Source organism: Nelumbo lutea, chromosome 7 (assembly GCF_056320005.1).
Source record: "Nelumbo lutea isolate HS-2025 chromosome 7, American lotus-T2T, whole genome shotgun sequence".
NCBI classification, from domain to species: domain Eukaryota; kingdom Viridiplantae; phylum Streptophyta; class Magnoliopsida; order Proteales; family Nelumbonaceae; genus Nelumbo; species Nelumbo lutea.
In genome coordinates, this window is record NC_142690.1 from 49,785,444 (window position 1) to 49,795,925 (window position 10,482).

The window sequence follows — 10,482 nt, forward strand, 5'->3', positions numbered from 1 at the left end:
GGTTGAGTTGGGTCAGGTTGGTTGGTTGGTTGGCTTAGTCACTCTCATGAACAACCTTAGTGTCAGCACCTGATTTTTACTCGGTGTTCCATCTGAACCCCCAATTCATCCTTAACACCCGATCAAACATTTTCGGTCTTTCTGAAACACCAAAAAACCCAAAGAGCCTGAATTTCAACCCCAAATCCTCAAAATCCACAACATTTCCGATTTTCTCGCTCACTGTTGCATCCACCTAATACCCTTAAAGCCCAAAACTACCCCCTCATGCCAAATGACCAAATTGCCCTCATCCCAAATAACCAAAACTTTTTCATGCCAAAGGACCAAAATACCCTCCATACAAATCACCAATACCCTTTGCTCGCTAAATCTCCAACATATCACTAGTCGTCGAATTATGAACATCCCTCATTCCCAATTATCAAATTACCCTTTTGACCCTTGAAATCCCAACCTATCAAGATACCCCTCCAAATCCTTACTAAAAATCCTCCCCTTCCATTCTGAAAGTTTGCGAAAGTCCCCTTCCTTTCCATTACAAATGGGAAGCACCATTCCCAAGGGAGAGGACCCGAATTGAACCGATGAGAGGGGCCTTTAAGGGTCTCATTCTTTTTGAAGAGAAAGAGAGGAATCTCTCAAATTTGAGGCTAGTGCTGATAAAGAGCGGTAAGAGAAGAGAGGTCTGAAGGTTGGTCGAGAATAGACGAAGGGATAGAGAGTTTGAGAGATATTGCAGAATAAGAGGGCTCACTCTCTTCCTAACCATTGAAACATCCATGCTCTCTCTTTGTCACCATTGGCATCTAAACTCTAGTTTGTTTCTATTCATTTTAGTCGAGTGTCTGAATCATTCCTATACCAACCTAGGTTGACCGAAACTGCCAAAGAAGCATCTCTCAATCATTCAAAGGCTACAAGAGGTAAATAGTTTATTCTTGATTTCATTTTTTAGTTGCTTCTTGTCTTGATAACCTATCCCTTCTTTTTTTTTTTTTAACTTATGATTTTGGGTGTGAGAATGGTGTGTTCTCCGACATTTGGGGTGGTTGTCTCGCTCTCTCAATTCTTTAGACCTACAACTGAGTTCGAAGGTGGGGATTCTAATAGAAAAGGGGTGGGATTCTCACCCTTTTGCTCAGGCACCTGCATCCAAGAAGTGGTTGGTCTGAAAGAGGGCGAAGATGTGATCTCAACAACACCCTTCCAAGCTACCAAAGAATATGGATTCTCAATTCGGTTAGCTGCAAATTTTCATTGTTTTTAGAAGAAAATTAAATTAAAAAAATTATAGAAGAGAACTAGCTTTCACACTGACCTAAGAGAGGGGTGCTTAATCCCTTCCCCCCACTCTCTCAACTTACCTAGATTAGCCTTGTCATGGCCCAATGGTGTGGAGTCACTCTTAATTCTAAATATTTTACAAAATCCAATCTTGGGAGGCCCATCCCTCCCAGTTATTTATTCTGATGGGTTGCGACTCCATAGCCAGTTTTTCACACTTAGTCATTAAGAAAAGAGGAGGGAGAGGACCAAATGTGTAGGTTAGGCAAGTTACAATTAAATTTATCTAAAAGATGAGCATTTGGTTGTGCAAACTAGGCAAGTTGAACAGAATTGGGTTGGATTGGATTTGACAAATGAAAGCCAAATTCAAATCTAATCAAATTTTGTGATCTAGGATTGGATTTGAATCATATTGGATTCAGATTGGATTCAAATTTAATCTAGATCTGCTTCATTTCTTTTAAATATAGAAAATTTTAAAAATAAAATTATTACTTTTTAACTTATACAAAAAATTATTAAAAATTTGAAATATTAAATTTATCATATAGAAAATTTAGGGAAAATTCTTTATCAATACCCTATACTTTAGGAGTTGTCTCAAGTCAGTCCTTGAACTTCAAAACTACCATTTTGAAAGAAATCATTATTTATTGTCTTCTACCTTGAGATTGAACCAAAACAAACATTGTTTTCATTTCGAACCACTCCTTGAACCAAACAGACAAGTTCAATGGCAACGATGGCCCTACAAACCTAAAATCCTACCCATCGAACCACTCCCTGAAATTAAATTCTTCCATTGATCGCCCCCTTAACACCTCTCCTATCGTCCTCATCCCCTGCATACACCGCGCCAAGTCTATTGGATTGTTGAAGTAGTTGAGGCGATCGAATTGATAGGACCTGAAAATCTTCTCCATATGGATAGTAGTCGTGATGTAGCGAGGAGAATATGGGTTCCAAATGAAAACAGAGCTAGGCGGGGAGGTGAAAGGGATGACATTTGATGCTGCTTCGATGTTGGTACCCGAGTTGGTGATACCAAAAACCTATATGAGGGAATGATTGAGTGGGGTCGGTGGCACAATGGAGACACTGTTGCGAGGGTTGTCATACATGAATTGACCCACATAATGTAGGTGGTGAGCAACAAGGATGCTCCATGATGAGAGGTAGGGACAAGGACCAATGTCGTTGAGTAGTAGAAACAATAGACTTTTGATGGCCCCATCGGAGAGTATTACCTCCCCTCTACTACATATCATGGCATGGTGGTGCTGCGTAATTTTATCCCGATAAATGATGCCAATTTGCTTGGCTACAGAAATCGGTGCTCCCCCAAAGAACTCTGCCACTTGCATTAGGCATGCTGCCTTGTGAAGTGAAAGTCTGAATGGGGGATTTGTGGGCGTCGACCTAGGTAAGCATGGACAAGAACCCTTATTGGGTCATGACGTTTGGGGCTCCATAGCTATGCCTTTTTTCTAGTAACAAGACTTTGTACTTTTCAGACAAGACTGCCACCAAGGGGCAATCAACCATGCCTCCTCTAACGTTTATGTTGTTGTATTCAAGGTAGAAGATAATGAATAGTGTCTTCTTTCGAGGGGTAGTTTTGATATTTTCAAAACTAATTAATTGATTGTTAACAATAGCGACTTATTAGATAGTTTTTGAAAGTTCAGGTATTGTAGAGATACGTTTTGAAGTTTGAAGACTGAGAGCCCGTTTGGCAAGTCTTTTTGAGAAGATCTTCTTGTAGCTCTCACAGTCAAAAGACGCATTGAGCTTTTGACATAAGATCTGGGCAGCCGGTAGACCGTTTGACATACGAGCATCTTTCTTTGCATTGTTTTGGTTCTTTCCGTGCGAGATTAAAACACAAAAGACGTGAGGAGCTTCATTTGGAGCTTCTCAAAGTCAGCCCAAAATGGGCTTCTCGCGTCTTTTTGGCGCCTTGTCTTTTGGTGGCTAGATCTTCCCCGTGCCAAATGGGAATAGACTGATTTTTGGTCTTCTTGACTTATAAATAGCCGAAAGACCGAGCAAAAAGATGTGCCAAACGGGCCTTGATTTATGACAACTCCTAAAGTATATGGTACTAATTAAGAATTTTCCCATAAATTTATACATAGTATAATATAAAATTATATTTTTGTATTTATATAATATATAAATATTAAATTAATATACAATAAAATAAATTGGATTCAAATTTTAATTGGATGGAATGAATAGGGTTAAATCCACATATGATTCAATTATTAATTAGATGTAAGTAAACTCGAAACGGGTGTAAGATGGGTTCCCCAATGAGTCGCATCCTGTGGACCATTGGTCACACACAAGAAGCGTGTTCCTTTGGCTCAGTTTGGAAGGAGTACAAATGCAAATAGATAGAGTGGAAAACCTCATATTTTATATTATTTTGTATGTATTTCTAACGTATTTTCATTTGTACTCTTTCAAAACTGAGCCTTCCAATCAACAACAACCATGTCGTTCTAGGAGGGTTGAAGGCCAAACTAACGGGAACGTTCCCAAAATCGAAACCCCAAAAATACTCTCTTGTTTGAATCCCCTTCCCACTTTCTCTTTCTCTCTTTCTCCATCAAAAACCTTAACCACTCAACTGCATCATTTGACCAGATCGTCGGAGACCGGTGGCAACAGGGAACCAGCTGTAGATATTTCTTCTTTGTCTCCTTTTTTTCTTCTTGTAGGGATGGCAGATCCATTATATGGATGGTCGAACCCTACAGGAAGTTTGGGAAAATTTTCAAAAATTTCTTTACTTCCATTCGAGAATCCTATTCCCAGTTTAGAAAATTACATTTTCAAGGTTTGTTCTTGTAATCAAACAAGACCATATCTAAAACCATAATTAGGTAGGAGTATACTTGATACAAAATCCATGCAAGAATGCTCCTCCTAATGTAGGTGTTCACGCCCAAAGATTGTACCAAATCCTTCCTCTACTGAAGATGACACAGCTTAGGATGAGGCTGGATCAACAGGTAGTTCTACAAAAAGAACTAGTGATTCTCCAGCAAGAATCGAATGGGATGGTGAGCACAACTTCTAAATTGTTTCTTCTAGCAAGAAATAATATCAAGATTGAATCTTGATCAAATCAAAGAACTGGAGATCGAATAGGGTAGGGCGGCAAGAGTAAGAAGAAAAAGAGTTGAAGGCAAGATCAGTCTAAATAAGTTGTTTTCTCTCAGTATTGAGTGAGTGTGTATTCAAGGTTCACCATGCTCTCTTATTTATAGCCTTAAAGAGACAATTTCCTAATCTCATTAGGAGTTTCATAATCCAAATCTTTATTTAGATATAGACTAAAGTGATAAGAATAATCCGTTATCTTATCTGCAGACAAAGATCAATCTTCCTATTCAAATTAGGAGTTCCTTTGATCTAAATCTTTATTTGGATCTGGACTCTTTAAGTGGATATGGATAATCCCTTATCTTATCTATTGATCCAAATCCCAGATCCACCCCTATTTAATTAATTTAATTAACCTAGTTTGAAATGGGCTTTTAGGCCCATTATGCTTTCAGGCTCATTTCCACTTTAATGATAAATAGCTTGGCTCTCTTTGTATGGCGTGGGACCCTATCATTGATCTACACATCAGCCACATGGGTTCAACTTAGCATTTGTTACAAGGCCTAGCTGAATTCACTCCTGAAAATAGTGAACCCTTGAGTCCATCACTATGGGCTCTTAATGGAACCAACATTTACACTAAATGGTCCTTGGGTCCAACCATTTTATGAAGGCCTAAGGTCTGTGGGTAGATGCAAGATTATCATATCAGGTATAATCTTTAATGGTCTTACACTTAACCTCTCATCCCATAATGATCAAACATTGCCCGACAAGGGAGGACCTCTCCCTCGGCTGCAAAGTGCAGTGTTGCACTCTCTACTCACATGGATCCCGGGAATTAAAACCTTTTGCCAACATTTTAAAACCATAATAGAGAGAGTGCATCCCCGATCATTCACTTTATCCAACAAAGGGAATGGTCCTGTCACTATGATCACCCACTCAGATGAATTCTTGCACTCTCCCAACATACCTAGGTTTTGACCCCTCTCTAAGGATTTCACTGATTGACATATCAAAGGCAGCCCAATCCGACACCTAGTGTAGTATCATAATCGAGTCTAGGGGTCAGGTGTAATATTACAGTTTTGCCAATTTATCTCCAAGGTCCAAGGCGATACTAGAATTTTGGTTCGGTTCAAGGTTTCAAAAAAACCCACACTACATGTACCCCAGGTCTCACTTGGTAGTTGAGACAAGTCACTCCAACCAACTTGGTGGTACATCAGTGTCAGTCTTGGCAGGATAAATCTCCCCAGATCTATCCAACGGCTGTGAAGATTCTAAACTAACATGAGTATCATATGTGTCCAGTTTAAGGGTATTACATAGAAACACACCATAATAACACAAGTCTCATATGTGTCCAACTAACTGCACAGGACCCCACCATAAAGATGTATCCAGATGTGGACTATCTATCATTTGGTTCTGACTGGAAATCAACATCGGTATACCCAAGGATCTGTAGTGAACTACCATCGAATACCAGACAAAACTCTTTTGTCCTTCAAAGTTATTTCAGTATGTTTTTCACACTGGTCCAATGCCCTCAATCACTTCGGGTGTCTTGGGAGACATGCCCTTGGAGAGAGTGACTCCATGCCTGAAAGGAACATTTCATTTTCTGGACTTCTCCATACTGTATCTCTTGACTATATTGTCAATGTAAGTAGATTGGGGTAATCCTATTATCCTCTTCGATCTATCTCTATAGAGTCAAAGTCCCAAGATATAAGAGGCTTCTCCAAGATCTTTCATGGAGAATTGCTGTGAAAGCATACTTTCACCATAGTTAACATTCCTACATAATTCCCAATGAGTAGAATATCGTCTACATACAGAACTAAGAACGTAACTTTATTTCCCCTAGTCTTCCTATAAATACAGCCTCATCCATATTCTGCTCAAAATTAAACAGTTTGATAGTAGAGTCAAACCGGATGTTCCAGCTCCTAGAAGCTTGCTTAAGTCCATATATGGATTGGTTAAGTTTACATACCATGTGTTCCTGACCTGCAGCTATAAAACCTTGCGGTTGTTGTAGTAAGATCTTCATTCAGGAACGCGATTTTGACATCCATTTGCTAAATCTCGTAGTTATGTTATGCTACTACTACTAGTAGGATCCTAATGGATTTAAGCATGGCCACGGATGAAAAGGTTTCCTCATAATCGATTCCTTCTTTCAGAGTGTACCCTTTCGCCACAAGATGAGCCTTGTAGGTCTCAACCTTACCATCGGGGCCCTTCTTCCTCTTATAGATCCATTTGCAACCAGTTTCTTTTACCCCAGGGGGCGGATCTACCAGAGTCCAGACTCCATTGGTCTCCATTGAGTCCATCTCAGCTCTCATGTTATCTACCCACTTCAAGGAATCTATGTCCAACATAGCTTCTGTATAAGTCATGGGATCCTCTTCACTGGTCGTGGCTTCCACCAAGTAACTTTCTTGGTCATAGCCGTAACGAACTGGAGGCCTGGGTGCTTGGGTAGATCTCCTAGGTTGGTTATTAACTGGAGCTTATGGGACATCTTCCACTACCCCTGAGCTCTCCTCATCAAGAATAACTTCCTGACAATTATTGTTCATGATGTAATCTTTCTCCAAGAAATGGGCATTTCAACTAAAGAACACTTTTTGTTCTCCTGTATCATAGAATAAATACCTATAGAGGCTTTTGGGTAACCTACAAATAGACAACGACTGGTTTTAGATTCTAATTTGTCAGCACTTGTTCTTTTAACATGTGTCGGACAATCCCAAATCTTCAAGTGTCTCACACTTGGTTTCTTAATGGTCCAAAGCTCATAGGGAGTCTTCGGAACGAATTTGGTTAGAACCCAGTTTAGGACGTATATTGCAGTCTCCAATGTGTAACTCCAAAAGGATGTGGGTAATTCTGAATGTATGAGAAGTGATCGAACCATATATAATAAAGTCTGGTTACTCCTCTCTGACACACTGTTTAACTGTGGTTTAGCAGGAGGAGCTAGTTGTGATACTATCCCATTTTCCTTTAAATAGTCCCTGAATTCGTCAGAGAGATATTTGCCTCCTTAATCTGATCGAAGGGCCTTATTGTGTCTTCCCAACTGTTTCTTGACCTCTTGCTTGAACTCTTTGAACTTTTCAAAGGATTCAGACTTGTGTTTCATTAGGTACACGTAACCATACCGAGAGTGATCATCAGTAAATGTTATAAAATAAAGGTGTTGGTTACGTGTCCTAACATTCAGAGGACCTTATACATTAGTATGTATAAGGTCAAGTGTGCCTATCAGGCTTTACCGGTAAATGGCCGCTTCATCATTTTACCCTAAAGGCAAGGTTCACAGGTTGAAAGATTTTCTATAGTTAGAAAATTTAAAGAACCATCCTTTACCAACCTTGTGATATGATCTATGTCAATGTGGTCAAGTCGGTAATGCCACAGACATGTGGGATTAACTGTATGACATGTTCTTTTCTTGGGGTTATTATCCGATGTAATTTCGATTATATTTGTTTCCAGAGAAGGATGGAAAACATAGATACCATTATCAAGTTCTTCATATGCGAGAATTTTGTTATTCCTTTTCATAGTAATCATATTATTAAAGAGAACAGAATAACCATCCGTACAAAGTTTTGAAATAGAAATCAAATTTTTTTCATATTGGGTACATAAAGACAATCTTTAATGTAATTATTCCTTCTCTGAAATACAATTCTACAGTTCCAATGGTTGTAGCTGCAACGCTTGCAGAAGTCCCCAAGTAAAGAATCACTTCACCGTCACTTAGTCTTCTACTTGTCTTGAACCCCTGCAATGTGTTACATTCATGGGTAGAAGCCCCAGAGTCAATACACCAGGAAGTAGAAGTCACCAACATATTGGTTTCTATGACAAATGATTTGAAATTACCATTTTTATTGGTCTCCTGATACTGAGGACAGTTCCTCTTCTAGTGGCTGGTCTGTTTGTAGAAGTGACAAGCATTTAATGCCTTGTCCTTCTTCTGCTTTTTAGGCTTGCTAGTTTTCTTCTAAGGTTTCTCCCATTTCCATTTGTTCATCTCTGAGATTTCCCTCTTATCTCAGTGACGGAGACTACGAACTATGTCTCTGGAAATGTGGGAAACCACATAAGGTGCATGGAGTCAACTGCTTTAGCTACATAACCCCACCACCTTCTGTGAAGGATCACATCCAGTCATCTCATGAGCTTTCCCTTTGGCCTTTGTCAGACAAGGTTCATTGCCATTTTAGGTTAAACCTTTTTGTCCAGTGAGTATTTACCCATCATATTCGTGAACGCCAATGTTCCATGAGAGAGTCTTCCATTTTAGGATAGGCCCCTCCCACATCAGTCTATGACGCCCCTATCATCTTATGAAACAATCCAACAGATCCAATAGCAAATGGATAGCCCAATTTTATGGTGCATTTCCTCATTACTGAAGGACCCATATTCATGTTAATGATGGAAGGCCTTTAGAGAGTTCATCATATGAATCTCCCTATCACATGCACTCATATTTCTGTGGAGGGAATGAAATATTACGCCCTAGTTTTATTTAGGTCAAACCAAAGTGGCTCCCATTGACTTTCTCAAAGCCAGATTTAAATGAGCCCTAAATGGCTAGGGTTCCGTACGGTTCCTCTTGGGGAGGAAGCTGATGTAGGGCCCACCAAACGGGGAGATCATCCAATGATTTTATGGACACCATGGAAATGATGTGCATTTAGCCATAGTATGTGAAAGAACCACTCTCAAATTAATCATGGGCCAAGTACTTATGGTCCATGTACGTAGCACATCACATATCTATACATCACATGCATGAAACAAATTGATCCAATAAATTAAAATATCTATAAAACCCTTAACTAATTAGATTAAATCAGTATCACCCCAATAGAGCCCATGATGTTATCATATAACATTATCTAGGTACATGGGCTGTACTGCAAATAGCAGTTCAGCCCATGTAGCTAAATTAGGGCTGATTCAGTTTTATCATATTAAAGTGAGGTTTTTACAAAGGTGGGCCAAATTAAAACTTGAAGTGGGCCACCAATCCTCTAGCTTAAATTGAATTTGGGTTAAAAAAGCCAACCCCATCGAACCAACAATTCGGTCCAACCTATTTGGACCAAATCTAGTGTAAATCGGCACAAGTTTTGGTGTCTAGTTCAAGATTTAATTCAAGAATAATGATCCAAAAATAAATTAATTCAAGATAATCAAATTATCAAGAAACTAAAATAAGAGGGCTGCATTGTGATTTTCTTGGATATCTTGCAAACCTGCAAAGAACAGTTAATCGCAGATTGCAGAATTGATATCTGCAAAATTGCAGATTGCAGAACTTGTTTCTACAAAATCTTCTTCTCCTCTATTGTGCTCAAGCAATCTCCAGATGGAAATAAAATAGAAAAACCTAATTCTTCTATTATTACATCACATCAAATTCCTATACAAATTGTCTAAAAAAAATTTATAGACCAAAATTGAATAGAAAAGAAATTGAAGGGTATGCCATTCTTGGCACCATAAAGATTCGATCTCCATCACATATGCAGCCCAAAAGTTCAAGAAAAATTCATAGAACAATTTTATAAATATCATAGAATACTAAAGATTTATTTTTTAGATCGAACAGGGTAGGGCGGCAATAGCAAGAAGAAAAAGAGGTGAAAGTAAGATCAGTCTAACTTAGTTGCCTGACAAACATTGCCTAACAAGAGAGGACCTCTCCTTCGGCTGCAAGGTGCAGTGCTACACTCCCTATTCACATGGATCTCATGAATTAAAACATTTTGCAAATATTTTGAAACCATAATATATATGTATATCTCTATATAAATATATTTTGCAAAAACAAATTTCAACGGTTGAAATCAACTATCGGCAGTTTAGGTTTCCATTAGAGAGAGTGCATCCCCGATCATTTAGTTTTTTCGACAAAGGGGCTGATCCTATCACTATGATCACCCACTTAAATGAATTCTTGGATTGTCCCAACATACCCAGGTTTTGACCCTCTCTAAGGATCTCACTGGTTGGCATATCAAAGGCAACCCA